Below are 24929 nucleotides of genomic sequence, written 5' to 3'. Positions count from 1 at the left end.
GAAAAAGTGGGAATAAAGAAAATGTATATATTTTTTCATTTTGCCGCTTTGAGCTTGTCTACAAACATCTGGTGGTTGCCTCGTTAGCGCAGTAGGAAGCGTGTCAGTCTCATCATCTGAAGGTCGTGAGTTCGGTCCTCACACGAGGCACTGTTCAGTGAGTTTTTGTCTTCCTCCATTCATGCAGGAAATCGGGTTTTTCTTCCGAAACGTTTTTAATATATGAGGAAAGTGTTGTTGATTTCCTTGTCATTTTTGAGTGAGTAGAAGAGATGGGAATGATTTGAGCTTTAAATCCAAAATAGGATCTTGCCTAAAAAGAAACAATATTAAAGCAAAGTCCCAATCAGATTGGGTGAAATAGTCTGATGGTTTCTTATTTATTGGCGAAACTAGTTCAATAAAAAAAGGAAAATTAGCCAAACTGACAGGATAAAGGGGTTGTTGACTTGGAGTGAGAAGGGAACAATAGGAATTATTTGAGTTTTCAAGCTCAAATAGGATCTGGTGAAAAGAGGAGGAATGGGTAAACAAAGATAAGTTAGAATTTATGGCCACAAAGAGCACTTTTATCCTATAACGCTCAACCTTTGAAAGTGCAAGACTAGTGAAAGGTTCTTTCCCATACCAGGAGTCGAACCCAGGCCACCTGGGTGAAAACCAGGAATCCTAACCGCTAGACCATATGGGAGCAGTTATTAAGTATAATGAGTCATGGACTAAGAAAAAGTGGGAATAAAGAAAATGTATATATATTTTTTCATTTTGCCGCTTTGAGCTTGTCTACAAACATCTGGTGGTTGCCTAGTTAGCGCAGTAGGAAGCGTGTCAGTCTCATAATCTGAAGGTCGTGAGTTCGATCCTCACACGAGGCACTGTTCAGTGAGTTTTTGTCTTCCTCCATTCATGCAGGAAATCGGGTTTTTCTGCCGAAACGTTTTTAATATATGAGGAAAGTGTTGTTGATTTCCTTGTCATTTTTGAGTGAGTAGAAGAGATGGGAATGATTTGAGCTTTAAATCCAAAATAGGGTCTTGCCTAAAAAGAAACAATATTAAAGCAAAGTCCCAATCAGATTGGGTGAAATAGTCTGATGGTTTCTTATTTATTGGTGAAACTAGTTCATTAAAAAAAGGAAAATTAGCCAAACTGACAGGATAAAGGGGTTGTTGACTTGGAGTGAGAAGGGAACAATAGGAATTATTTGAGTTTTCAAGCTCAAATAGGATCTGGTGAAAAGAGGAGGAATGGGTAAACAAAGATAAGTTAGAATTTATGGCCACAAAGAGCACTTTTATCCTATAACGCTCAACCTTTGAAAGTGCAAGACTAGTAAAAGGTTTTTTCCCATACCGGGAGTCGAACCCGGGCCACCTGGGTGAAAACCAGGAATCCTAACCGCTAGACCATATGGGAGCAGTTATTTAGTGTAATGAGTCATGGACTAAGAAAAAGTGGGAATAAAGAAAATGTATATATATTTTTTCATTTTGCCGCTTTGAGCTTGTCTACAAACATCTGGTGGTTGCCTCGTTAGCGCAGTAGAAAGCGTGTCAGTCTCATAATCTGAAGGTCGTGAGTTCGATCCTCACACGAGGCACTGTTCAGTGAGTTTTTGTCTTCCTCCATTCATGCAGGAAATCGGGTTTTTCTGCCGAAACGTTTTTAATATATGAGGAAAGTGTTGTTGATTTCCTTGTCATTTTTGAGTGAGTAGAAGAGATGGGAATGATTTGAGCTTTAAATCCAAAATAGGGTCTTGCCTAAAAAGAAACAATATTAAAGCAAAGTCCCAATCAGATTGGGTGAAATAGTCTGATGGTTTCTTATTTATTGGCGAAACTAGTTCATTAAAAAAAGGAAAATTAGCCAAACTGACAGGATAAAGGGGTTGTTGACTTGGAGTGAGAAGGGAACAATAGGAATTATTTGAGTTTCAAGCTCAAATAGGATCTGGTGAAAAGAGGAGGAATGGGTAAACAAAGATAAGTTAGAATTTATGGCCACAAAGAGCACTTTTATCCTATAACGCTCAACCTTTGAAAGTGCAAGACTAGTAAAAGGTTTTTTCCCATACCGGGAGTCGAACCCGGGCCACCTGGGTGAAAACCAGGAATCCTAACCGCTAGACCATATGGGAGCAGTTATTAAGTATAATGAGTCATGGACTAAGAAATGTGGGAATAAAGAAAATGTATATATATTTTTTCATTTTGCCGCTTTGAGCTTGTCTACAAACATCTGGTGGTTGCCTCGTTAGCGCAGTAGGAAGCGTGTCAGTCTCATATTCTGAAGGTCGTGAGTTCGATCCTCACACGAGGCACTGTTCAGTGAGTTTTTGTCTTCCTCCATTCATGCAGGAAATCGGGTTTTTCTGCCGAAACGTTTTTAATATATGAGGAAAGTGTTGTTGATTTCCTTGTCATTTTTGAGTGAGTAGAAGAGATGGGAATGATTTGAGCTTTAAATCCAAAATAGGATCTTGCCTAAAAAGAAACAATATTAAAGCAAAGTCCCAATCAGATTGGGTGAAATAGTCTGATGGTTTCTTATTTATTGGTGAAACTAGTTCATTAAAAAAAGGAAAATTAGCCAAACTGACAGGATAAAGGGGTTGTTGACTTGGAGTGAGAAGGGAACAATAGGAATTATTTGAGTTTTCAAGCTCAAATAGGATCTGGTGAAAAGAGGAGGAATGGGTAAACAAAGATAAGTTAGAATTTATGGCCACAAAGAGCACTTTTATCCTATAACGCTCAACCTTTGAAAGTGCAAGACTAGTAAAAGGTTCTTTCACATACCGGGAGTCGAACCCGGGCAACCTGGGTGAAAACCAGGAATCCTAACCGCTAGACCATATGGGAGCAGTTATTTAGTGTAATGAGTCATGGACTAAGAAAAAGTGGGAATAAAGAAAATGTATATATTTTTTCATTTTGCCGCTTTGAGCTTGTCTACAAACATCTGGTGGTTGCCTCGTTAGCGCAGTAGGAAGCGTGTCAGTCTCATCATCTGAAGGTCGTGAGTTCGGTCCTCACACGAGGCACTGTTCAGTGAGTTTTTGTCTTCCTCCATTCATGCAGGAAATCGGGTTTTTCTTCCGAAACGTTTTTAATATATGAGGAAAGTGTTGTTGATTTCCTTGTCATTTTTGAGTGAGTAGAAGAGATGGGAATGATTTGAGCTTTAAATCCAAAATAGGATCTTGCCTAAAAAGAAACAATATTAAAGCAAAGTCCCAATCAGATTGGGTGAAATAGTCTGATGGTTTCTTATTTATTGGCGAAACTAGTTCAATAAAAAAAGGAAAATTAGCCAAACTGACAGGATAAAGGGGTTGTTGACTTGGAGTGAGAAGGGAACAATAGGAATTATTTGAGTTTTCAAGCTCAAATAGGATCTGGTGAAAAGAGGAGGAATGGGTAAACAAAGATAAGTTAGAATTTATGGCCACAAAGAGCACTTTTATCCTATAACGCTCAACCTTTGAAAGTGCAAGACTAGTGAAAGGTTCTTTCCCATACCAGGAGTCGAACCCAGGCCACCTGGGTGAAAACCAGGAATCCTAACCGCTAGACCATATGGGAGCAGTTATTAAGTATAATGAGTCATGGACTAAGAAAAAGTGGGAATAAAGAAAATGTATATATATTTTTTCATTTTGCCGCTTTGAGCTTGTCTACAAACATCTGGTGGTTGCCTAGTTAGCGCAGTAGGAAGCGTGTCAGTCTCATAATCTGAAGGTCGTGAGTTCGATCCTCACACGAGGCACTGTTCAGTGAGTTTTTGTCTTCCTCCATTCATGCAGGAAATCGGGTTTTTCTGCCGAAACGTTTTTAATATATGAGGAAAGTGTTGTTGATTTCCTTGTCATTTTTGAGTGAGTAGAAGAGATGGGAATGATTTGAGCTTTAAATCCAAAATAGGGTCTTGCCTAAAAAGAAACAATATTAAAGCAAAGTCCCAATCAGATTGGGTGAAATAGTCTGATGGTTTCTTATTTATTGGTGAAACTAGTTCATTAAAAAAAGGAAAATTAGCCAAACTGACAGGATAAAGGGGTTGTTGACTTGGAGTGAGAAGGGAACAATAGGAATTATTTGAGTTTTCAAGCTCAAATAGGATCTGGTGAAAAGAGGAGGAATGGGTAAACAAAGATAAGTTAGAATTTATGGCCACAAAGAGCACTTTTATCCTATAACGCTCAACCTTTGAAAGTGCAAGACTAGTAAAAGGTTTTTTCCCATACCGGGAGTCGAACCCGGGCCACCTGGGTGAAAACCAGGAATCCTAACCGCTAGACCATATGGGAGCAGTTATTTAGTGTAATGAGTCATGGACTAAGAAAAAGTGGGAATAAAGAAAATGTATATATATTTTTTCATTTTGCCGCTTTGAGCTTGTCTACAAACATCTGGTGGTTGCCTCGTTAGCGCAGTAGAAAGCGTGTCAGTCTCATAATCTGAAGGTCGTGAGTTCGATCCTCACACGAGGCACTGTTCAGTGAGTTTTTGTCTTCCTCCATTCATGCAGGAAATCGGGTTTTTCTGCCGAAACGTTTTTAATATATGAGGAAAGTGTTGTTGATTTCCTTGTCATTTTTGAGTGAGTAGAAGAGATGGGAATGATTTGAGCTTTAAATCCAAAATAGGGTCTTGCCTAAAAAGAAACAATATTAAAGCAAAGTCCCAATCAGATTGGGTGAAATAGTCTGATGGTTTCTTATTTATTGGCGAAACTAGTTCATTAAAAAAAGGAAAATTAGCCAAACTGACAGGATAAAGGGGTTGTTGACTTGGAGTGAGAAGGGAACAATAGGAATTATTTGAGTTTCAAGCTCAAATAGGATCTGGTGAAAAGAGGAGGAATGGGTAAACAAAGATAAGTTAGAATTTATGGCCACAAAGAGCACTTTTATCCTATAACGCTCAACCTTTGAAAGTGCAAGACTAGTAAAAGGTTTTTTCCCATACCGGGAGTCGAACCCGGGCCACCTGGGTGAAAACCAGGAATCCTAACCGCTAGACCATATGGGAGCAGTTATTAAGTATAATGAGTCATGGACTAAGAAATGTGGGAATAAAGAAAATGTATATATATTTTTTCATTTTGCCGCTTTGAGCTTGTCTACAAACATCTGGTGGTTGCCTCGTTAGCGCAGTAGGAAGCGTGTCAGTCTCATATTCTGAAGGTCGTGAGTTCGATCCTCACACGAGGCACTGTTCAGTGAGTTTTTGTCTTCCTCCATTCATGCAGGAAATCGGGTTTTTCTGCCGAAACGTTTTTAATATATGAGGAAAGTGTTGTTGATTTCCTTGTCATTTTTGAGTGAGTAGAAGAGATGGGAATGATTTGAGCTTTAAATCCAAAATAGGATCTTGCCTAAAAAGAAACAATATTAAAGCAAAGTCCCAATCAGATTGGGTGAAATAGTCTGATGGTTTCTTATTTATTGGTGAAACTAGTTCATTAAAAAAAGGAAAATTAGCCAAACTGACAGGATAAAGGGGTTGTTGACTTGGAGTGAGAAGGGAACAATAGGAATTATTTGAGTTTTCAAGCTCAAATAGGATCTGGTGAAAAGAGGAGGAATGGGTAAACAAAGATAAGTTAGAATTTATGGCCACAAAGAGCACTTTTATCCTATAACGCTCAACCTTTGAAAGTGCAAGACTAGTAAAAGGTTCTTTCACATACCGGGAGTCGAACCCGGGCAACCTGGGTGAAAACCAGGAATCCTAACCGCTAGACCATATGGGAGCAGTTATTTAGTGTAATGAGTCATGGACTAAGAAAAAGTGGGAATAAAGAAAATGTATATATTTTTTCATTTTGCCGCTTTGAGCTTGTCTACAAACATCTGGTGGTTGCCTCGTTAGCGCAGTAGGAAGCGTGTCAGTCTCATCATCTGAAGGTCGTGAGTTCGGTCCTCACACGAGGCACTGTTCAGTGAGTTTTTGTCTTCCTCCATTCATGCAGGAAATCGGGTTTTTCTTCCGAAACGTTTTTAATATATGAGGAAAGTGTTGTTGATTTCCTTGTCATTTTTGAGTGAGTAGAAGAGATGGGAATGATTTGAGCTTTAAATCCAAAATAGGATCTTGCCTAAAAAGAAACAATATTAAAGCAAAGTCCCAATCAGATTGGGTGAAATAGTCTGATGGTTTCTTATTTATTGGCGAAACTAGTTCAATAAAAAAAGGAAAATTAGCCAAACTGACAGGATAAAGGGGTTGTTGACTTGGAGTGAGAAGGGAACAATAGGAATTATTTGAGTTTTCAAGCTCAAATAGGATCTGGTGAAAAGAGGAGGAATGGGTAAACAAAGATAAGTTAGAATTTATGGCCACAAAGAGCACTTTTATCCTATAACGCTCAACCTTTGAAAGTGCAAGACTAGTAAAAGGTTTTTTCCCATACCGGGAGTCGAACCCGGGCCACCTGGGTGAAAACCAGGAATCCTAACCGCTAGACCATATGGGAGCAGTTATTAAGTATAATGAGTCATGGACTAAGAAATGTGGGAATAAAGAAAATGTATATATATTTTTTCATTTTGCCGCTTTGAGCTTGTCTACAAACATCTGGTGGTTGCCTCGTTAGCGCAGTAGGAAGCGTGTCAGTCTCATAATCTGAAGGTCGTGAGTTCGATCCTCACACGAGGCACTGTTCAGTGAGTTTTTGTCTTCCTCCATTCATGCAGGAAATCGGGTTTTTCTGCCGAAACGTTTTTAATATATGAGGAAAGTGTTGTTGATTTCCTTGTCATTTTTGAGTGAGTAGAAGAGATGGGAATGATTTGAGCTTTAAATCCAAAATAGGATCTTGCCTAAAAAGAAACAATATTAAAGCAAAGTCCCAATCAGATTGGGTGAAATAGTCTGATGGTTTCTTATTTATTGGCGGAACTAGTTCATTAAAAAAAGGAAAATTAGCCAAACTGACAGGATAAAGGGGTTGTTGACTTGGAGTGAGAAGGGAAAAATAGGAATTATTTGAGTTTTCAAGCTCAAATAGGATCTGGTGAAAAGAGGAGGAATGGGTAAACAAAGATAAGTTAGAATTTATGGCCACAAAGAGCACTTTTATCCTATAACGCTCAACCTTTGAAAGTGCAAGACTAGTAAAAGGTTTTTTCCCATACCGGGAGTCAAACCCGGGCCACCTGGGTGAAAACCAGGAATCCTAACCGCTAGACCATATGGGAGCAGTTATTAAGTATAATGAGTCATGGACTAAGAAAAAGTGGGAATAAAGAAAATGTATATATATTTTTTCATTTTGCCGCTTTGAGCTTGTCTACAAACATCTGGTGGTTGCCTCGTTAGCGCAGTAGGAAGCGTGTCAGTCTCATCATCTGAAGGTCGTGAGTTCGGTCCTCACACGAGGCACTGTTCAGTGAGTTTTTGTCTTCCTCCATTCATGCAGGAAATCGGGTTTTTCTTCCGAAACGTTTTTAATATATGAGGAAAGTGTTGTTGATTTCCTTGTCATTTTTGAGTGAGTAGAAGAGATGGGAATGATTTGAGCTTTAAATCCAAAATAGGATCTTGCCTAAAAAGAAACAATATTAAAGCAAAGTCCCAATCAGATTGGGTGAAATAGTCTGATGGTTTCTTATTTATTGGCGAAACTAGTTCAATAAAAAAAGGAAAATTAGCCAAACTGACAGGATAAAGGGGTTGTTGACTTGGAGTGAGAAGGGAACAATAGGAATTATTTGAGTTTTCAAGCTCAAATAGGATCTGGTGAAAAGAGGAGGAATGGGTAAACAAAGATAAGTTAGAATTTATGGCCACAAAGAGCACTTTTATCCTATAACGCTCAACCTTTGAAAGTGCAAGACTAGTAAAAGGTTTTTTCCCATACCGGGAGTCGAACCCGGGCCACCTGGGTGAAAACCAGGAATCCTAACCGCTAGACCATATGGGAGCAGTTATTAAGTATAATGAGTCATGGACTAAGAAATGTGGGAATAAAGAAAATGTATATATATTTTTTCATTTTGCCGCTTTGAGCTTGTCTACAAACATCTGGTGGTTGCCTCGTTAGCGCAGTAGGAAGCGTGTCAGTCTCATAATCTGAAGGTCGTGAGTTCGATCCTCACACGAGGCACTGTTCAGTGAGTTTTTGTCTTCCTCCATTCATGCAGGAAATCGGGTTTTTCTGCCGAAACGTTTTTAATATATGAGGAAAGTGTTGTTGATTTCCTTGTCATTTTTGAGTGAGTAGAAGAGATGGGAATGATTTGAGCTTTAAATCCAAAATAGGATCTTGCCTAAAAAGAAACAATATTAAAGCAAAGTCCCAATCAGATTGGGTGAAATAGTCTGATGGTTTCTTATTTATTGGCGGAACTAGTTCATTAAAAAAAGGAAAATTAGCCAAACTGACAGGATAAAGGGGTTGTTGACTTGGAGTGAGAAGGGAAAAATAGGAATTATTTGAGTTTTCAAGCTCAAATAGGATCTGGTGAAAAGAGGAGGAATGGGTAAACAAAGATAAGTTAGAATTTATGGCCACAAAGAGCACTTTTATCCTATAACGCTCAACCTTTGAAAGTGCAAGACTAGTAAAAGGTTTTTTCCCATACCGGGAGTCGAACCCGGGCCACCTGGGTGAAAACCAGGAATCCTAACCGCTAGACCATATGGGAGCAGTTATTAAGTATAATGAGTCATGGACTAAGAAATGTGGGAATAAAGAAAATGTATATATATTTTTTCATTTTGCCGCTTTGAGCTTGTCTACAAACATCTGGTGGTTGCCTCGTTAGCACAGTAGGAAGCGTGTCAGTCTCATAATCTGAAGGTCGTGAGTTCGATCCTCACACGAGGCACTGTTCAGTGAGTTTTTGTCTTCCTCCATTCATGCAGGAAATCGGGTTTTTCTGCCGAAACGTTTTTAATATATGAGGAAAGTGTTGTTGATTTCCTTGTCATTTTTGAGTGAGTAGAAGAGATGGGAATGATTTGAGCTTTAAATCCAAAATAGGATCTTGCCTAAAAAGAAACAATATTAAAGCAAAGTCCCAATCAGATTGGGTGAAATAGTCTGGTGGTTTCTTATTTATTGGCGGAACTAGTTCATTAAAAAAAGGAAAATTAGCCAAACTGACAGGATAAAGGGGTTGTTGACTTGGAGTGAGAAGGGAAAAATAGGAATAATTTGAGTTTTCAAGCTCAAATAGGATCTGGTGAAAAGAGGAGGAATGGGTAAACAAAGATAAGTTAGAATTTATGGCCACAAAGAGCACTTTTATCCTATAACGCTCAACCTTTGAAAGTGCAAGACTAGTAAAAGGTTTTTTCCCATACCGGGAGTCGAACCCGGGCCACCTGGGTGAAAACCAGGAATCCTAACCGCTAGACCATATGGGAGCAGTTATTTAGTGTAATGAGTCATGGACTAAGAAAAAGTGGGAATAAAGAAAATGTATATATATTTTTTCATTTTGCCGCTTTGAGCTTGTCTACAAACATCTGGTGGTTGCCTCGTTAGCGCAGTAGGAAGCGTGTCAGTCTCATAATCTGAAGGTCGTGAGTTCGATCCTCACACGAGGCACTGTTCAGTGAGTTTTTGTCTTCCTCCATTCATGCAGGAAATCGGGTTTTTCTGCCGAAACGTTTATAATATATGAGGAAAGTGTTGTTGATTTCCTTGTCATTTTTGAGTGAGTAGAAGAGATGGGAATGATTTGAGCTTTAAATCCAAAATAGGATCTTGCCTAAAAAGAAACAATATTAAAGCAAAGTCCCAATCAGATTGGGTGAAATAGTCTGATGGTTTCTTATTTATTGGCGAAACTAGTTCATTAAAAAAAGGACAATTAGCCAAACTGACAGGATAAAGGGGTTGTTGACTTGGAGTGAGAAGGGAACAATAGGAATTATTTGAGTTTTCAAGCTCAAATAGGATCTGGTGAAAAGAGGAGGAATGGGTAAACAAAGATAAGTTAGAATTTATGGCCACAAAGAGCACTTTTATCCTATAACGCTCAACCTTTGAAAGTGCAAGACTAGTAAAAGGTTTTTTCCCATACCGGGAGTCGAACCCGGGCCACCTGGGTGAAAACCAGGAATCCTAACCGCTAGACCATATGGGAGCAGTTATTTAGTGTAATGAGTCATGGACTAAGAAAAAGTGGGAATAAAGAAAATGTATATATATTTTTTCATTTTGCCGCTTTGAGCTTGTCTACAAACATCTGGTGGTTGCCTCGTTAGCGCAGTAGGAAGCGTGTCAGTCTCATAATCTGAAGGTCGTGAGTTCGATCCTCACACGAGGCACTGTTCAGTGAGTTTTTGTCTTCCTCCATTCATGCAGGAAATCGGGTTTTTCTGCCGAAACGTTTTTAATATATGAGGAAAGTGTTGTTGATTTCCTTGTCATTTTTGAGTGAGTAGAAGAGATGGGAATGATTTGAGCTTTAAATCCAAAATAGGATCTTGCCTAAAAAGAAACAATATTAAAGCAAAGTCCCAATCAGATTGGGTGAAATAGTCTGATGGTTTCTTATTTATTGGCGAAACTAGTTCATTAAAAAAAGGAAAATTAGCCAAACTGACAGGATAAAGGGGTTGTTGACTTGGAGTGAGAAGGGAACAATAGGAATTATTTGAGTTTTCAAGCTCAAATAGGATCTGGTGAAAAGAGGAGGAATGGGTAAACAAAGATAAGTTAGAATTTATGGCCACAAAGAGCACTTTTATCCTATAACGCTCAACCTTTGAAAGTGCAAGACTAGTAAAAGGTTTTTTCCCATACCGGGAGTCGAACCCGGGCCACCTGGGTGAAAACCAGGAATCCTAACCGCTAGACCATATGGGAGCAGTTATTTAGTGTAATGAGTCATGGACTAAGAAAAAGTGGGAATAAAGAAAATGTATATATATTTTTTCATTTTGCCGCTTTGAGCTTGTCTACAAACATCTGGTGGTTGCCTCGTTAGCGCAGTAGGAAGCGTGTCAGTCTCATAATCTGAAGGTTGTGAGTTCGATCCTCACACGAGGCACTGTTCAGTGAGTTTTTGTCTTCCTCCATTCATGCAGGAAATCGGGTTTTTCTGCCGAAACGTTTTTAATATATGAGGAAAGTGTTGTTGATTTCCTTGTCATTTTTGAGTGAGTAGAAGAGATGGGAATGATTTGAGCTTTAAATCCAAAATAGGATCTTGCCTAAAAAGAAACAATATTAAAGCAAAGTCCCAATCAGATTGGGTGAAATAGTCTGATGGTTTCTTATTTATTGGTGAAACTAGTTCATTAAAAAAAGGAAAATTAGCCAAACTGACAGGATAAAGGGGTTGTTGACTTGGAGTGAGAAGGGAACAATAGGAATTATTTGAGTTTTCAAGCTCAAATAGGATCTGGTGAAAAGAGGAGGAATGGGTAAACAAAGATAAGTTAGAATTTATGGCCACAAAGAGCACTTTTATCCTATAACGCTCAACCTTTGAAAGTGCAAGACTAGTAAAAGGTTCTTTCACATACCGGGAGTCGAACCCGGGCAACCTGGGTGAAAACCAGGAATCCTAACCGCTAGACCATATGGGAGCAGTTATTAAGTATAATGAGTCATGGACTAAGAAAAAGTGGGAATAAAGAAAATGTATATATATTTTTTCATTTTGCCGCTTTGAGCTTGTCTACAAACATCTGGTGGTTGCCTCGTTAGCGCAGTAGGAAGCGTGTCAGTCTCATAATCTGAAGGTCGTGAGTTCAATCCTCACACGAGGCACTGTTCAGTGAGTTTTTGTCTTCCTCCATTCATGCAGGAAATCGGGTTTTTCTGCCGAAACGTTTTTAATATATGAGGAAAGTGTTGTTGATTTCCTTGTCATTTTTGAGTGAGTAGAAGAGATGGGAATGATTTGAGCTTTAAATCCAAAATAGGATCTTGCCTAAAAAGAAACAATATTAAAGCAAAGTCCCAATCAGATTGGGTGAAATAGTCTGATGGTTTCTTATTTATTGGTGAAACTAGTTCATTAAAAAAAGGAAAATTAGCCAAACTGACAGGATAAAGGGGTTGTTGACTTGGAGTGAGAAGGGAACAATAGGAATTATTTGAGTTTTCAAGCTCAAATAGGATTTGGTGAAAAGAGGAGGAATGGGTAAACAAAGATAAGTTAGAATTTATGGCCACAAAGAGCACTTTTATCCTATAACGCTCAACCTTTGAAAGTGCAAGACTAGTAAAAGGTTCTTTCACATACCGGGAGTCGAACCCGGGCAACCTGGGTGAAAACCAGGAATCCTAACCGCTAGACCATATGGGAGCAGTTATTTAGTGTAATGAGTCATGGACTAAGAAAAAGTGGGAATAAAGAAAATGTATATATATTTTTTCATTTTGCCGCTTTGAGCTTGTCTACAAACATCTGGTGGTTGCCTCGTTAGCGCACTAGGAAGCGTGTCAGTCTCATAATCTGAAGGTCGTGAGTTCGATCCTCACACGAGGCACTGTTCAGTGAGTTTTTGTCTTCCTCCATTCATGCAGGAAATCGAGTTTTTCTGCCGAAACGTTTTTAATATATGAGGAAAGTGTTGTTGATTTCCTTGTCATTTTTGAGTGAGTAGAAGAGATGGGAATGATTTGAGCTTTAAATCCAAAATAGGATCTTGCCTAAAAAGAAACAATATTAAAGCAAAGTCCCAATCAGATTGGGTGAAATAGTCTGATGGTTTCTTATTTATTGGTGAAACTAGTTCATTAAAAAAAGGAAAATTAGCCAAACTGACAGGATAAAGGGGTTGTTGACTTGGAGTGAGAAGGGAACAATAGGAATTATTTGAGTTTTCAGGCTCAAATAGGATCTGGTGAAAAGAGGAGGAATGGGTAAACAAAGATAAGTTAGAATTTATGGCCACAAAGAGCACTTTTATCCTATAACGCTCAACCTTTGAAAGTGCAAGACTAGTAAAAGGTTTTTTCCCATACCCGGAGTCGAACCCGGGCCACCTGGGTGAAAACCAGGAATCCTAACCGCTAGACCATATGGGAGCAGTTATTAAGTATAATGAGTCATGGACTAAGAAAAAGTGGGAATAAAGAAAATGTATATATATTTTTTCATTTTGCCGCTTTGAGCTTGTCTACAAACATCTGGTGGTTGCCTCGTTAGCGCAGTAGGAAGCGTGTCAGTCTCATAATCTGAAGGTTGTGAGTTCGATCCTCACACGAGGCACTGTTCAGTGAGTTTTTGTCTTCCTCCATTTATGCAGGAAATCGGGTTTTTCTGCCGAAACGTTTTTAATATATGAGGAAAGTGTTGTTGATTTCCTTGTCATTTTTGAGTGAGTAGAAGAGATGGGAATGATTTGAGCTTTAAATCCAAAATAGGATCTTGCCTAAAAAGAAACAATATTAAAGCAAAGTCCCAATCAGATTGGGTGAAATAGTCTGATGGTTTCTTATTTATTGGCGAAACTAGTTCATTAAAAAAAGGAAAATTAGCCAAACTGACAGGATAAAGGGGTTGTTGACTTGGAGTGAGAAGGGAACAATAGGAATTATTTGAGTTTTCAAGCTCAAATAGGATCTGGTGAAAAGAGGAGGAATGGGTAAACAAAGATAAGTTAGAATTTATGGCCACAAAGAGCACTTTTATCCTATAACGCTCAACCTTTGAAAGTGCAAGACTAGTAAAAGGTTCTTTCACATACCGGGAGTCGAACCCTGGCAACCTGGGTGAAAACCAGGAATCTTAACCGCTAGACCATATGGGAGCAGTTATTTAGTGTAATGAGTCATGGACTAAGAAAAAGTGGGAATAAAGAAAATGTATATATATTTTTTCATTTTGCCGCTTTGAGCTTGTCTACAAACATCTGGTGGTTGCCTCGTTAGCGCAGTAGGAAGCGTGTCAGTCTCATAATCTGAAGGTCGTGAGTTCGATCCTCACACGAGGCACTGTTCAGTGAGTTTTTGTCTTCCTCCATTCATGCAGGAAATCGGGTTTTTCTGCCGAAACGTTTTTAATATATGAGGAAAGTGTTGTTGATTTCCTTGTCATTTTTGAGTGAGTAGAAGAGATGGGAATGATTTGAGCTTTAAATCCAAAATAGGATCTTGCCTAAAAAGAAACAATATTAAAGCAAAGTCCCAATCAGATTGGGTGAAATAGTCTGATGGTTTCTTATTTATTGGTGAAACTAGTTCATTAAAAAAAGGAAAATTAGCCAAACTGACAGGATAAAGGGGTTGTTGACTTGGAGTGAGAAGGGAACAATAGGAATTATTTGAGTTTTCAAGCTCAAATAGGATCTGGTGAAAAGAGGAGGAATGGGTAAACAAAGATAAGTTAGAATTTATGGCCACAAAGAGCACTTTTATCCTATAACGCTCAACCTTTGAAAGTGCAAGACTAGTAAAAGGTTCTTTCACATACCGGGAGTCGAACCCGGGCAACCTGGGTGAAAACCAGGAATCCTAACCGCTAGACCATATGGGAGCAGTTATTTAGTGTAATGAGTCATGGACTAAGAAAAAGTGGGAATAAAGAAAATGTATATATTTTTTCATTTTGCCGCTTTGAGCTTGTCTACAAACATCTGGTGGTTGCCTCGTTAGCGCAGTAGGAAGCGTGTCAGTCTCATCATCTGAAGGTCGTGAGTTCGGTCCTCACACGAGGCACTGTTCAGTGAGTTTTTGTCTTCCTCCATTCATGCAGGAAATCGGGTTTTTCTTCCGAAACGTTTTTAATATATGAGGAAAGTGTTGTTGATTTCCTTGTCATTTTTGAGTGAGTAGAAGAGATGGGAATGATTTGAGCTTTAAATCCAAAATAGGATCTTGCCTAAAAAGAAACAATATTAAAGCAAAGTCCCAATCAGATTGGGTGAAATAGTCTGATGGTTTCTTATTTATTGGCGAAACTAGTTCAATAAAAAAAGGAAAATTAGCCAAACTGACAGGATAAAGGGGTTGTTGACTTGGAGTGAGAAGGGAACAATAGGAATTATTTGAGTTTTCAAGCTCAAATAGGATCTGGTGAAAAGAGGAGGAATGGGTAAACAAAGATAAGTTAGAATTTATGGCCACAAAGAGCACTTTTATCCTATAACGCTCAACCTTTGAAAGTGCAAGACTAGTAAAAGGTTTTTTCCCATACCGGGAGTCGAACCCAGGCCACCTGGGTGAAAACCAGGAATCCTAACCGCTAGACCATATGGGAGCAGTTATTTAGTGTAATGAGTCATGGACTAAGAAAAAGTGGGAATAAAGAAAATGTATATATATTTTTTCATTTTGCCGCTTTGAGCTTGTCTACAAACATCTGGTGGTTGCCTCGTTAGCGCAGTAGGAAGCGTGTCAGTCTCATAATCTGAAGGTCGTGAGTTCGATCCTCACACGAGGCACTGTTCAGTGAGTTTTTGTCTTCCTCCATTCATGCAGGAAATCGGGTTTTTCTGCCGAAACGTTTTTAATATATGAGGAAAGTGTTGTTGATTTCCTTGTCATTTTTAAGTGAGTAGAAGAGATGGGAATGATTTGAGCTTTAAATCCAAAATAGGGTCTTGCCTAAAAAGAAACAATATTAAAGCAAAGTCCCAATCAGATTGGGTGAAATAGTCTGATGGTTTCTTATTTATTGGTGAAACTAGTTCATTAACCCCTTCCCGCTCCTTGACGTACTATTACGTCATGGCAGCTCTATCGTTCGCGCTCCATGCCGTAATAGTACGTCTTGCAGTTAGAACAGCGGTGCGCGCGCCCGGCGCGTTCATGCGCTGTGATAGCTGCTGTTTCTGACAGCAGGCTATCACGGCATAATGGGACGGGACCATTTACTATGGTCCCGCCTCGCCGATCGCCGCTATTGGCTAGTCAGTGAGTAACTAGCCAATAGCAGCGATCGGTCTCATTCAGCACAGCAGTGCTCGAGCCCGGCGTTCCTGAGCTGTGATAGCTGCTGTTTCTGACAGCATGCTATCACAGCATAATGGGCCGGGACCATTTACTATGGTCCCGCCTCGCCGATCGCCGCTATTGGCTAGTCAGTGAGTAACTAGCCAATAGCAGCGATCATTCTCGTCACTTCCTCTCTCTGACCTCACATCCTGCTGCAACCGCCCTGAACGCCCTGTTGGAGTTAGCGAGGCGTTGAGATCGGTTGTGAGCAGAGAGTCAGAGAGAAAAGAAGTGAAAAAAAGTGAAAAAAAGTTTCTAAAACAACGTTTTTTTTGCTTCCCACCACCCCATCCACTACCCACTCCTGTTCCCTTCCTCTTTGAGTTCTACCCACGTTTTTTGGTCAGTGATCTCCTATCACTGACCACTTTTCAGTCTTCAGGACCACATTTCTTGGTCCCTGGGGATTTTTTTTTCATTTTTTTCTATATAAAACATAAAACAAAAAAAAAAATATAAAAAGAAAAAAAAGAAACAAAAAAAAATAGTTAGTTTAGCCAATTTTGAAAATTTAACTGGTTAGTTTAGTATTAGCCCCTTCCCGCTCCTTGACGTACTATTACGTCATGGCAGCTCTATCGTTCGCGCTCCATGCCGTAATAGTACGTCTTGCAGTTAGAACAGCGGTGCGCGCGCCCGGCGCGTTCATGCGCTGTGATAGCTGCTGTTTCTGACAGCAGGCTATCACGGCATAATGGGACGGGACCATTTACTATGGTCCCGCCTCGCCGATCGCCGCTATTGGCTAGTCAGTGAGTAACTAGCCAATAGCAGCGATCGGTCTCATTCAGCACAGCAGTGCTCGAGCCCGGCGTTCCTGAGCTGTGATAGCTGCTGTTTCTGACAGCATGCTATCACAGCATAATGGGCCGGGACCATTTACTATGGTCCCGCCTCGCCGATCGCCGCTATTGGCTAGTCAGTGAGTAACTAGCCAATAGCAGCGATCGGTCTCATTCAGCACAGCAGTGCTCGAGCCCGGCGTTCCTGAGCTGTGATAGCTGCTGTTTCTGACAGCATGCTATCACAGCATAATGGGCCGGGACCATTTACTATGGTCCCGCCTCGCCGATCGCCGCTATTGGCTAGTCAGTGAGTAACTAGCCAATAGCAGCGATCATTCTCGTCACTTCCTCTCTCTGACCTCACATCCTGCTGCAACCGCCCTGAACGCCCTGTTGGAGTTAGCGAGGCGTTGAGATCGGTTGTGAGCAGAGAGTCAGAGAGAAAAGAAGTGAAAAAAAGTGAAAAAAAGTTTCTAAAACAACGTTTTTTTTGCTTCCCACCACCCCATCCACTACCCACTCCTGTTCCCTTCCTCTTTGAGTTCTACCCACGTTTTTTGGTCAGTGATCTCCTATCACTGACCACTTTTCAGTCTTCAGGACCACATTTCTTGGTCCCTGGGGATTTTTTTTTCATTTTTTTCTATATAAAACATAAAACAAAAAAAAAAATATAAAAAGAAAAAAAAGAAACAAAAAAAAATAGTTAGTTTAGCCAATTTTGAAAATTTAACTGGTTAGTTTAGTATTAGGGTTAGTTAGTGTCAGGGAACCGTCAAAAAGCGTAGTTAGGTATAGTGTCAGGGAATTTAGCGTCAGGAATCGGTCACCGTAGATAGGCTTAGCGTTAGGGATCCATCACCGTAGTTAGGTTTAGCGTCAGGGAAGCTCGGAATAATTAGATAGGTTTAGTGTCAGGCACCCGTCACCGTAGTTAGGTTTAGTGTCAGGGAAGCTTGAAATAATCTAGATAGGTTTAGTGTCAGGGAATCGTCGCCGTAGTTAGGTTTAGCGTTAGGGAAGTCCACATAAAATTTAGTTAGGTTTAGTGTTAGGAACCCTCGCCCTAGTTAGCTTTAGTGTCAGGGAAGTCCACTTGCTCTCTAAAAACAAAACACACATTTGTGCTAGTTGTGCTATCCTATTGCTCCCAGTTAGGGATTTATTTTTTTGCAGTATATAAATTTTGTCTTCGCACAACAAGCATGTCCCAACGGACATTTACTGCTGAAGAGGCGTATGCATTTCTGGCCTCCGACACAGACTCGTCGGATGGCGATACAGTATTTTATTTGTCTACCTCCTCATCCAGCGATGAAGAGGAGGGACCCCCTAGGAGACGCCCCAGGACCACCACCATAGTAGAAATCCCTGAGAGAAGTGACCCCACAACAAGTGATACCCCTGAGCGAAGTGACCCCATTTGGACACCCACACCAGACCATTATGAACCCCAAATCCCTGAGTACACGGGCAGCCCAGGCATCAAATTTAACACGGCAGGGTTCAGTGAGATGGACTTTTTCAAGTTCTTCTTCACTGATAACTTTATAGAGCTAATGGTCACCCAGACTAATTTATATGCCCAACAGTATATCACCAAGAACCCCAACTCATTTTATGCCCAATCCCAGAGGTGGACTCCTGTAAACGCAGCAGAGTTGGGCAAGTTCTGGGGACTGCTCTTGAACATGGGGCTTCTAAAAAAGCCATCCATTAGGACCTACTGGAGCACGGACATCCTATACCACACCCCGATGTACCGTATGGCCATGTCCAGGATGCGTTATGAGGCAATACTTCGCTTCCTACATTATGCCGATAATGAGCAGTGCCCACCCCGAGATGACCCCAGTTTTGACCGTTTATATAAACTGAGACCCCTATTAGACCATTTCAGTGCCCGGTTTGCCCAAGCATACACCCCCGAGAAGTGTATTTCCATTGATGAGTCCCTGGTACATTTTAAAGGGAGGCTTCAATTCCGCCAATACCTGCCAAGTAAGAGGGCAAGGTATGGCGTGAAGTTGTATAAGCTGTGCGAGAGTGCATCAGGGTATACATATAAATTCAGGATATATGAAGGGAAGGACAGCAGTATTCAGCCCCCAGAATGCCCCCCCTTACTGGGAATTAACGCAAAAATTGTGTGGGATTTGGTGCACCCACTGCTGGACCAGGGTTACCACCTCTACCTGGATAATTTTTATACCAGCGTCCCGCTCTTCAAGTGCCTCGCTTCCAGAAGGACTGCGGCATGCGGCACTGCTAGAAAAAATCTTAGAGGCCTCCCTAAAACACTGCTTGGGCAAACACTCAGAAGGGGTGAGAGCAGGGCACATTCTAGTAGCAACATATTGTGTGTCAAGTACAAGGACAAGAGAGATGTCCTTGTATTGACAACAATACATGGCCACACCAGTACCCATGTACCTGTACGAGGTACCAGTACAGAGACCCCCAAACCAGATTGCATCCTGGACTACAATAGGTACATGGGAGGGGTGGACTTGTCAGATCAAGTCCTGAAGCCCTACAGCGCTACGCGGAAATCGAGGGTGTGGTATAAGAAGCTGGCCGTGCACATCATACAGATGGCATTGTACAATGCGTACGTGCTACGTCGATGTGCAGGCCAGAGGGGAACTTTCCTGGAATTTCAAGAGGTGGTTATAAAGAACCTAATTTTTGGCGACCAGGAAGGAGGGGCACCCAGTACTTCTGGAAGCGAGGCCACACGCATCGTACCAGGGCAACACTTTCCAGGAGAAGTTCCCCAAACTGGCAAGAAGGGAAAAAGTCAAAAGAGGTGCAAAGTGTGCTATAAGAGGGGGATAAGGAAGGACACAACATACCAATGCGACACGTGTCCCGAAAAACCAGGGCTCTGTATGAAAGATTGTTTTAAAATTTACCATACATCCCTTGATTTTTAATTTACCCTGATGCACTCCGCACAGCTTATCCCCCTCATCTTTCCCTTTTGAGCCCTGCCATGTGCCCAAGCAGCAAATAACAGCCACATGTAGGGTATTGCCGTACCCGGGAGAACCCACATTACAATTTATGGGGTGTATGTCTCCGGTGGCACATGCTGGGCACAATATATCGGACACTGAAATGGCATATATGTATAGGAAATTGCAAATCTCACTTTGCACCATCTACTGCGCATTACCTTTTACACAATAACTGTTGGGTCAAAATGCTCACTACACTCTAGATGAATGTCTTAAGGGGTGTAGTTTTTAAAATGGGGTCACTTCTCGGGGGTTTCAACTGTACTGGTACCTCAGGGGTTCTGCCTACATGACTTAGCACCAGAAAAGCTCCAGTAGGCTAAATGGTGGTCCTTCCCTTCTGAGCCCTGTCGTGTGCCCAGGCAGCTAATAACAGCCACATGTAGGGTATTGCCGTACCCGGGAGAACCCACATTACAATTTATGGGGTGTATGTCTCCAGTGGCACATGCTGGGCACAATATATCAGACACTGAAATGGCATATATGCATAGGAAATTGCAAATCTCACTTTGCACCATCTGCTGCGCATTACCTTTTACACAATAACTGTGGGGTCAAAATGCTCACTACACCACTAGATGAATGTCTTAAGGGGTGTAGTTTTTAAAATGGGGTCACTTCTCGGGGGTTTCAACTGTACTGGTACCTCAGGGGTTCTGCCTACATGACTTAGCACCAGAAAAGCTCCAGTAGGCTAAATGGTGGTCCTTCCCTTCTGAGCCCTGTCGTGTGCCCAGGCAGCTAATAACAGCCACATGTAGGGTATTGCCGTACCCGGGAGAACCCACATTACAATTTATGGGGTGTATGTCTCCAGTGGCACATGCTGGGCACAATATATCAGACACTGAAATGGCATATATGCATAGGAAATTGCAAATCTCACTTTGCACCATCTGCTGCGCATTACCTTTTACACAATAACTGTGGGGTCAAAATGCTCACTACACCACTAGATGAATGTCTTAAGGGGTGTAGTTTTTAAAATGGGGTCACTTCTCGGGGGTTTCAACTGTACTGGTACCTCAGGGGTTCTGCCTACATGACTTAGCACCAGAAAAGCTCCAGTAGGCTAAATGGTGGTCCTTCCCTTCTGAGCCCTGTCGTGTGCCCAGGCAGCTAATAACAGCCACATGTAGGGTATTGCCGTACCCGGGAGAACCCACATTACAATTTATGGGGTGTATGTCTCCAGTGGCACATGCTGGGCACAATATATCAGACACTGAAATGGCATATATGCATAGGAAATTGCAAATCTCACTTTGCACCATCTGCTGCGCATTACCTTTTACACAATAACTGTGGGGTCAAAATGCTCACTACACCACTAGATGAATGTCTTAAGGGGTGTAGTTTTTAAAATGGGGTCACTTCTCGGGGGTTTCAACTGTACTGGTACCTCAGGGGTTCTGCCTACATGACTTAGCACCAGAAAAGCTCCAGTAGGCTAAATGGTGGTCCTTCCCTTCTGAGCCCTGTCGTGTGCCCAGGCAGCTAATAACAGCCACATGTAGGGTATTGCCGTACCCGGGAGAACCCACATTACAATTTATGGGGTGTATGTCTCCAGTGGCACATGCTGGGCACAATATATCAGACACTGAAATGGCATATATGCATAGGAAATTGCAAATCTCACTTTGCACCATCTGCTGCGCATTACCTTTTACACAATAACTGTGGGGTCAAAATGCTCACTACACCACTAGATGAATGTCTTAAGGGGTGTAGTTTTTAAAATGGGGTCACTTCTCGGGGGTTTCAACTGTACTGGTACCTCAGGGGTTCTGCCTACATGACTTAGCACCAGAAAAGCTCCAGTAGGCTAAATGGTGGTCCTTCCCTTCTGAGCCCTGTCGTGTGCCCAGGCAGCTAATAACAGCCACATGTAGGGTATTGCCGTACCCGGGAGAACCCACATTACAATTTATGGGGTGTATGTCTCCAGTGGCACATGCTGGGCACAATATATCAGACACTGAAATGGCATATATGCATAGGAAATTGCAAATCTCACTTTGCACCATCTGCTGCGCATTACCTTTTACACAATAACTGTGGGGTCAAAATGCTCACTACACCACTAGATGAATGTCTTAAGGGGTGTAGTTTTTAAAATGGGGTCACTTCTCGGGGGTTTTAACTGTACTGGTACCTCAGGGGCTTCTGCATACATGACTTAGCACAAGAAAAGCTCCAGTAGGCCAAATGGTGGTCCTTTCCTTCTGAGTCCTGCCATGGGCCCAAACATCAGTTTATCACCACAAATGGGGTATTGCCGCACTCAGGACAAATTGGGCAACAAAATGGGGTGTTTTATTCCTTGTGAAAATAAGAAATTTTGAACAAAAATTACATCTTAATGGAAAAAAATATCATTTTTTTAATTCACAGCCCAATTCAAATAGGTGCTGTGAAAAAACGGTGTGGTCAAAATGATAACAACAACCATAAATGAATTCCTTGAGGGGTCTAGTTTCCAAAATGGGGTCACTTCTGGTGGGTTTCCATTGCTTTCATACCTCAACACCTCTTCAAACCTGGCATGCTGCCTAAAATATATTCTAATAAAAAAGAGGCCTCAAAATGCACTAGGTGCTCCTTTGTTTCTGAGGCTTGTGTTTTATTCCACGAGCGCACTAGAGCCACATGTGGGACATTTCTAAAAACTGCAGAATCTGGACAATACATATTTAGTAGTAATTCTCTGGTAAAATCTTCTGTGTTACAGAAAAAAATGGAATAATATTGAAATTCAGCAAGAAAAATGAAATTTGCAAATTTCACCTCCACATTGCTTTAATTCCTGTGAAATGCCTGAAGGGTTAAAAAACTTTCTAAATGCTGTTTTGAATACTTTGAGGGGTCTAGTTTTTAAAATGGGGTGTTTTATGGGGGTTTCTAATACATAGGCCCCTCAAAGCCACTTCAGAACTCAAGAGGTACCTTAAAAAAAAGGCTTTTGAAATTTTCTTAAAAATATGAGAAATTGCTGTTTATGTTCTAAGCCTTGTAACGTCCAAGAAAAATAAAAGAATGTTAAAAAAACGATGCCAATCTAAAGTAGACATATGGGAAATGTGAACTAGTAACTATTTTGGGTGGTATAACCGTTTGTTTTACAAGCAGATGCATTTAAATTCTGAAAAATGCAATTTTTTCAAAATTTTCTCTAAATTTTGCAATTTTTCACCAATAAACACTGAATATATCGACCAAATTTTACCACGAACATGAAGCCCAAAGTGTCACGAGAAAACAATCTCAGAATCGCTTGGATAGGTTTAAGCATTCCGACGTTATTACCACATAAAGTGAAATATGTCAGATTTGAAAAATGGGCTCTGAGCCTTAAGGCCCAAACTAGGCTGCGTCCTTAAGGGGTTAAAAAAAGGAAAATTAGCCAAACTGACAGGATAAAGGGGTTGTTGACTTGGAGTGAGAAGGGAACAATAGGAATTATTTGAGTTTTCAAGCTCAAATAGGATCTGGTGAAAAGAGGAGGAATGGGTAAACAAAGATAAGTTAGAATTTATGGCCACAAAGAGCACTTTTATCCTATAACGCTCAACCTTTGAAAGTGCAAGACTAGTAAAAGGTTTTTTCCCATACCGGGAGTCGAACCCGGGCCACCTGGGTGAAAACCAGGAATCCTAACCGCTAGACCATATGGGAGCAGTTATTAAGTATAATGAGTCATGGACTAAGAAATGTGGGAATAAAGAAAATGTATATATATTTTTTCATTTTGCCGCTTTGAGCTTGTCTACAAACATCTGGTGGTTGCCTCGTTAGCGCAGTAGGAAGCGTGTCAGTCTCATAATCTGAAGGTCGTGAGTTCGATCCTCACACGAGGCACTGTTCAGTGAGTTTTTGTCTTCCTCCATTCATGCAGGAAATCGGGTTTTTCTGCCGAAACGTTTTTAATATATGAGGAAAGTGTTGTTGATTTCCTTGTCATTTTTGAGTGAGTAGAAGAGATGGGAATGATTTGAGCTTTAAATCCAAAATAGGATCTTGCCTAAAAAGAAACAATATTAAAGCAAAGTCCCAATCAGATTGGGTGAAATAGTCTGATGGTTTCTTATTTATTGGTGAAACTAGTTCATTAAAAAAAGGAAAATTAGCCAAACTGACAGGATAAAGGGGTTGTTGACTTGGAGTGAGAAGGGAACAATAGGAATTATTTGAGTTTTCAAGCTCAAATAGGATCTGGTGAAAAGAGGAGGAATGGGTAAACAAAGATAAGTTAGAATTTATGGCCACAAAGAGCACTTTTATCCTATAACGCTCAACCTTTGAAAGTGCAAGACTAGTAAAAGGTTCTTTCACATACCGGGAGTCGAACCCTGGCAACCTGGGTGAAAACCAGGAATCCTAACCGCTAGACCATATGGGAGCAGTTATTTAGTGTAATGAGTCATGGACTAAGAAAAAGTGGGAATAAAGAAAATGTATATATATTTTTTCATTTTGCCGCTTTGAGCTTGTCTACAAACATCTGGTGGTTGCCTCGTTAGCGCAGTAGGAAGCGTGTCAGTCTCATAATCTGAAGGTCGTGAGTTCGGTCCTCACTGTTCAGTGAGTTTTTGTCTTCCTCCATTCATGCAGGAAATCGGGTTTTTCTTCCGAAACGTTTTTAATATATGAGGAAAGTGTTGTTGATTTCCTTGTCATTTTTGAGTGAGTAGAAGAGATGGGAATGATTTGAGCTTTAAATCCAAAATAGGATCTTGCCTAAAAAGAAACAATATTAAAGCAAAGTCCCAATCAGATTGGGTGAAATAGTCTGATGGTTTCTTATTTATTGGCGAAACTAGTTCAATAAAAAAAGGAAAATTAGCCAAACTGACAGGATAAAGGGGTTGTTGACTTGGAGTGAGAAGGGAACAATAGGAATTATTTGAGTTTTCAAGCTCAAATAGGATCTGGTGAAAAGAGGAGGAATGGGTAAACAAAGATAAGTTAGAATTTATGGCCACAAAGAGCACTTTTATCCTATAACGCTCAACCTTTGAAAGTGCAAGACTAGTAAAAGGTTCTTTCACATACCGGGAGTCGAACCCGGGCAACCTGGGTGAAAACCAGGAATCCTAACCGCTAGACCATATGGGAGCAGTTATTTAGTGTAATGAGTCATGGACTAAGAAAAAGTGGGAATAAAGAAAATGTATATATATTTTTTCATTTTGCCGCTTTGAGC

At 40.7% G+C, this 24929-nt stretch overlaps 25 non-coding genes across 25 annotated transcripts; 12 read left to right on the top strand and 13 right to left on the bottom strand.

The window, feature by feature from the left end:
• Nucleotides 1-1344: 1344 nt before the first annotated feature.
• TRNAE-UUC (transfer RNA glutamic acid (anticodon UUC)) lies at nucleotides 1345-1416 on the bottom strand. Its single transcript has one exon. It is a non-coding gene; the product is annotated as a tRNA-Glu (tRNA).
• A 652-nt stretch (nucleotides 1417-2068) lies between these two features.
• On the bottom strand, nucleotides 2069-2140 carry TRNAE-UUC (transfer RNA glutamic acid (anticodon UUC)). The gene has a single exon. It is a non-coding gene; the product is annotated as a tRNA-Glu (tRNA).
• Nucleotides 2141-2250: 110 nt separating this feature from the next.
• Nucleotides 2251-2323, top strand: TRNAM-CAU (transfer RNA methionine (anticodon CAU)). The gene has a single exon. It is a non-coding gene; the product is annotated as a tRNA-Met (tRNA).
• A 1917-nt stretch (nucleotides 2324-4240) lies between these two features.
• Nucleotides 4241-4312, bottom strand: TRNAE-UUC (transfer RNA glutamic acid (anticodon UUC)). The gene has a single exon. It is a non-coding gene; the product is annotated as a tRNA-Glu (tRNA).
• A 652-nt stretch (nucleotides 4313-4964) lies between these two features.
• On the bottom strand, nucleotides 4965-5036 carry TRNAE-UUC (transfer RNA glutamic acid (anticodon UUC)). The gene has a single exon. It is a non-coding gene; the product is annotated as a tRNA-Glu (tRNA).
• Nucleotides 5037-5146: 110 nt separating this feature from the next.
• Nucleotides 5147-5219, top strand: TRNAM-CAU (transfer RNA methionine (anticodon CAU)). Its single transcript has one exon. It is a non-coding gene; the product is annotated as a tRNA-Met (tRNA).
• A 1192-nt stretch (nucleotides 5220-6411) lies between these two features.
• Nucleotides 6412-6483, bottom strand: TRNAE-UUC (transfer RNA glutamic acid (anticodon UUC)). Its single transcript has one exon. It is a non-coding gene; the product is annotated as a tRNA-Glu (tRNA).
• A 110-nt stretch (nucleotides 6484-6593) lies between these two features.
• Nucleotides 6594-6666, top strand: TRNAM-CAU (transfer RNA methionine (anticodon CAU)). Its single transcript has one exon. It is a non-coding gene; the product is annotated as a tRNA-Met (tRNA).
• Nucleotides 6667-7135: 469 nt separating this feature from the next.
• Nucleotides 7136-7207, bottom strand: TRNAE-UUC (transfer RNA glutamic acid (anticodon UUC)). Its single transcript has one exon. It is a non-coding gene; the product is annotated as a tRNA-Glu (tRNA).
• A 653-nt stretch (nucleotides 7208-7860) lies between these two features.
• On the bottom strand, nucleotides 7861-7932 carry TRNAE-UUC (transfer RNA glutamic acid (anticodon UUC)). Its single transcript has one exon. It is a non-coding gene; the product is annotated as a tRNA-Glu (tRNA).
• A 110-nt stretch (nucleotides 7933-8042) lies between these two features.
• Nucleotides 8043-8115, top strand: TRNAM-CAU (transfer RNA methionine (anticodon CAU)). The gene has a single exon. It is a non-coding gene; the product is annotated as a tRNA-Met (tRNA).
• A 469-nt stretch (nucleotides 8116-8584) lies between these two features.
• TRNAE-UUC (transfer RNA glutamic acid (anticodon UUC)) lies at nucleotides 8585-8656 on the bottom strand. Its single transcript has one exon. It is a non-coding gene; the product is annotated as a tRNA-Glu (tRNA).
• Nucleotides 8657-9308: 652 nt separating this feature from the next.
• Nucleotides 9309-9380, bottom strand: TRNAE-UUC (transfer RNA glutamic acid (anticodon UUC)). The gene has a single exon. It is a non-coding gene; the product is annotated as a tRNA-Glu (tRNA).
• A 111-nt stretch (nucleotides 9381-9491) lies between these two features.
• TRNAM-CAU (transfer RNA methionine (anticodon CAU)) lies at nucleotides 9492-9564 on the top strand. The gene has a single exon. It is a non-coding gene; the product is annotated as a tRNA-Met (tRNA).
• A 469-nt stretch (nucleotides 9565-10033) lies between these two features.
• On the bottom strand, nucleotides 10034-10105 carry TRNAE-UUC (transfer RNA glutamic acid (anticodon UUC)). Its single transcript has one exon. It is a non-coding gene; the product is annotated as a tRNA-Glu (tRNA).
• Nucleotides 10106-10216: 111 nt separating this feature from the next.
• TRNAM-CAU (transfer RNA methionine (anticodon CAU)) lies at nucleotides 10217-10289 on the top strand. The gene has a single exon. It is a non-coding gene; the product is annotated as a tRNA-Met (tRNA).
• A 469-nt stretch (nucleotides 10290-10758) lies between these two features.
• On the bottom strand, nucleotides 10759-10830 carry TRNAE-UUC (transfer RNA glutamic acid (anticodon UUC)). Its single transcript has one exon. It is a non-coding gene; the product is annotated as a tRNA-Glu (tRNA).
• Nucleotides 10831-10941: 111 nt separating this feature from the next.
• TRNAM-CAU (transfer RNA methionine (anticodon CAU)) lies at nucleotides 10942-11014 on the top strand. The gene has a single exon. It is a non-coding gene; the product is annotated as a tRNA-Met (tRNA).
• A 652-nt stretch (nucleotides 11015-11666) lies between these two features.
• Nucleotides 11667-11739, top strand: TRNAM-CAU (transfer RNA methionine (anticodon CAU)). Its single transcript has one exon. It is a non-coding gene; the product is annotated as a tRNA-Met (tRNA).
• A 1377-nt stretch (nucleotides 11740-13116) lies between these two features.
• On the top strand, nucleotides 13117-13189 carry TRNAM-CAU (transfer RNA methionine (anticodon CAU)). Its single transcript has one exon. It is a non-coding gene; the product is annotated as a tRNA-Met (tRNA).
• A 652-nt stretch (nucleotides 13190-13841) lies between these two features.
• On the top strand, nucleotides 13842-13914 carry TRNAM-CAU (transfer RNA methionine (anticodon CAU)). The gene has a single exon. It is a non-coding gene; the product is annotated as a tRNA-Met (tRNA).
• A 1192-nt stretch (nucleotides 13915-15106) lies between these two features.
• On the bottom strand, nucleotides 15107-15178 carry TRNAE-UUC (transfer RNA glutamic acid (anticodon UUC)). The gene has a single exon. It is a non-coding gene; the product is annotated as a tRNA-Glu (tRNA).
• A 111-nt stretch (nucleotides 15179-15289) lies between these two features.
• On the top strand, nucleotides 15290-15362 carry TRNAM-CAU (transfer RNA methionine (anticodon CAU)). The gene has a single exon. It is a non-coding gene; the product is annotated as a tRNA-Met (tRNA).
• A 7967-nt stretch (nucleotides 15363-23329) lies between these two features.
• On the bottom strand, nucleotides 23330-23401 carry TRNAE-UUC (transfer RNA glutamic acid (anticodon UUC)). Its single transcript has one exon. It is a non-coding gene; the product is annotated as a tRNA-Glu (tRNA).
• Nucleotides 23402-23511: 110 nt separating this feature from the next.
• Nucleotides 23512-23584, top strand: TRNAM-CAU (transfer RNA methionine (anticodon CAU)). Its single transcript has one exon. It is a non-coding gene; the product is annotated as a tRNA-Met (tRNA).
• Nucleotides 23585-24929: the final 1345 nt, after the last annotated feature.

Source organism: Rhinoderma darwinii, chromosome 3 (genome assembly GCF_050947455.1).
Source record: "Rhinoderma darwinii isolate aRhiDar2 chromosome 3, aRhiDar2.hap1, whole genome shotgun sequence".
In the NCBI taxonomy this organism is placed as follows: domain Eukaryota; kingdom Metazoa; phylum Chordata; class Amphibia; order Anura; family Rhinodermatidae; genus Rhinoderma; species Rhinoderma darwinii.
Note: the sequence above shows the minus strand (reverse complement) of the source record. Positions and strands in the feature narration are given on the sequence as shown.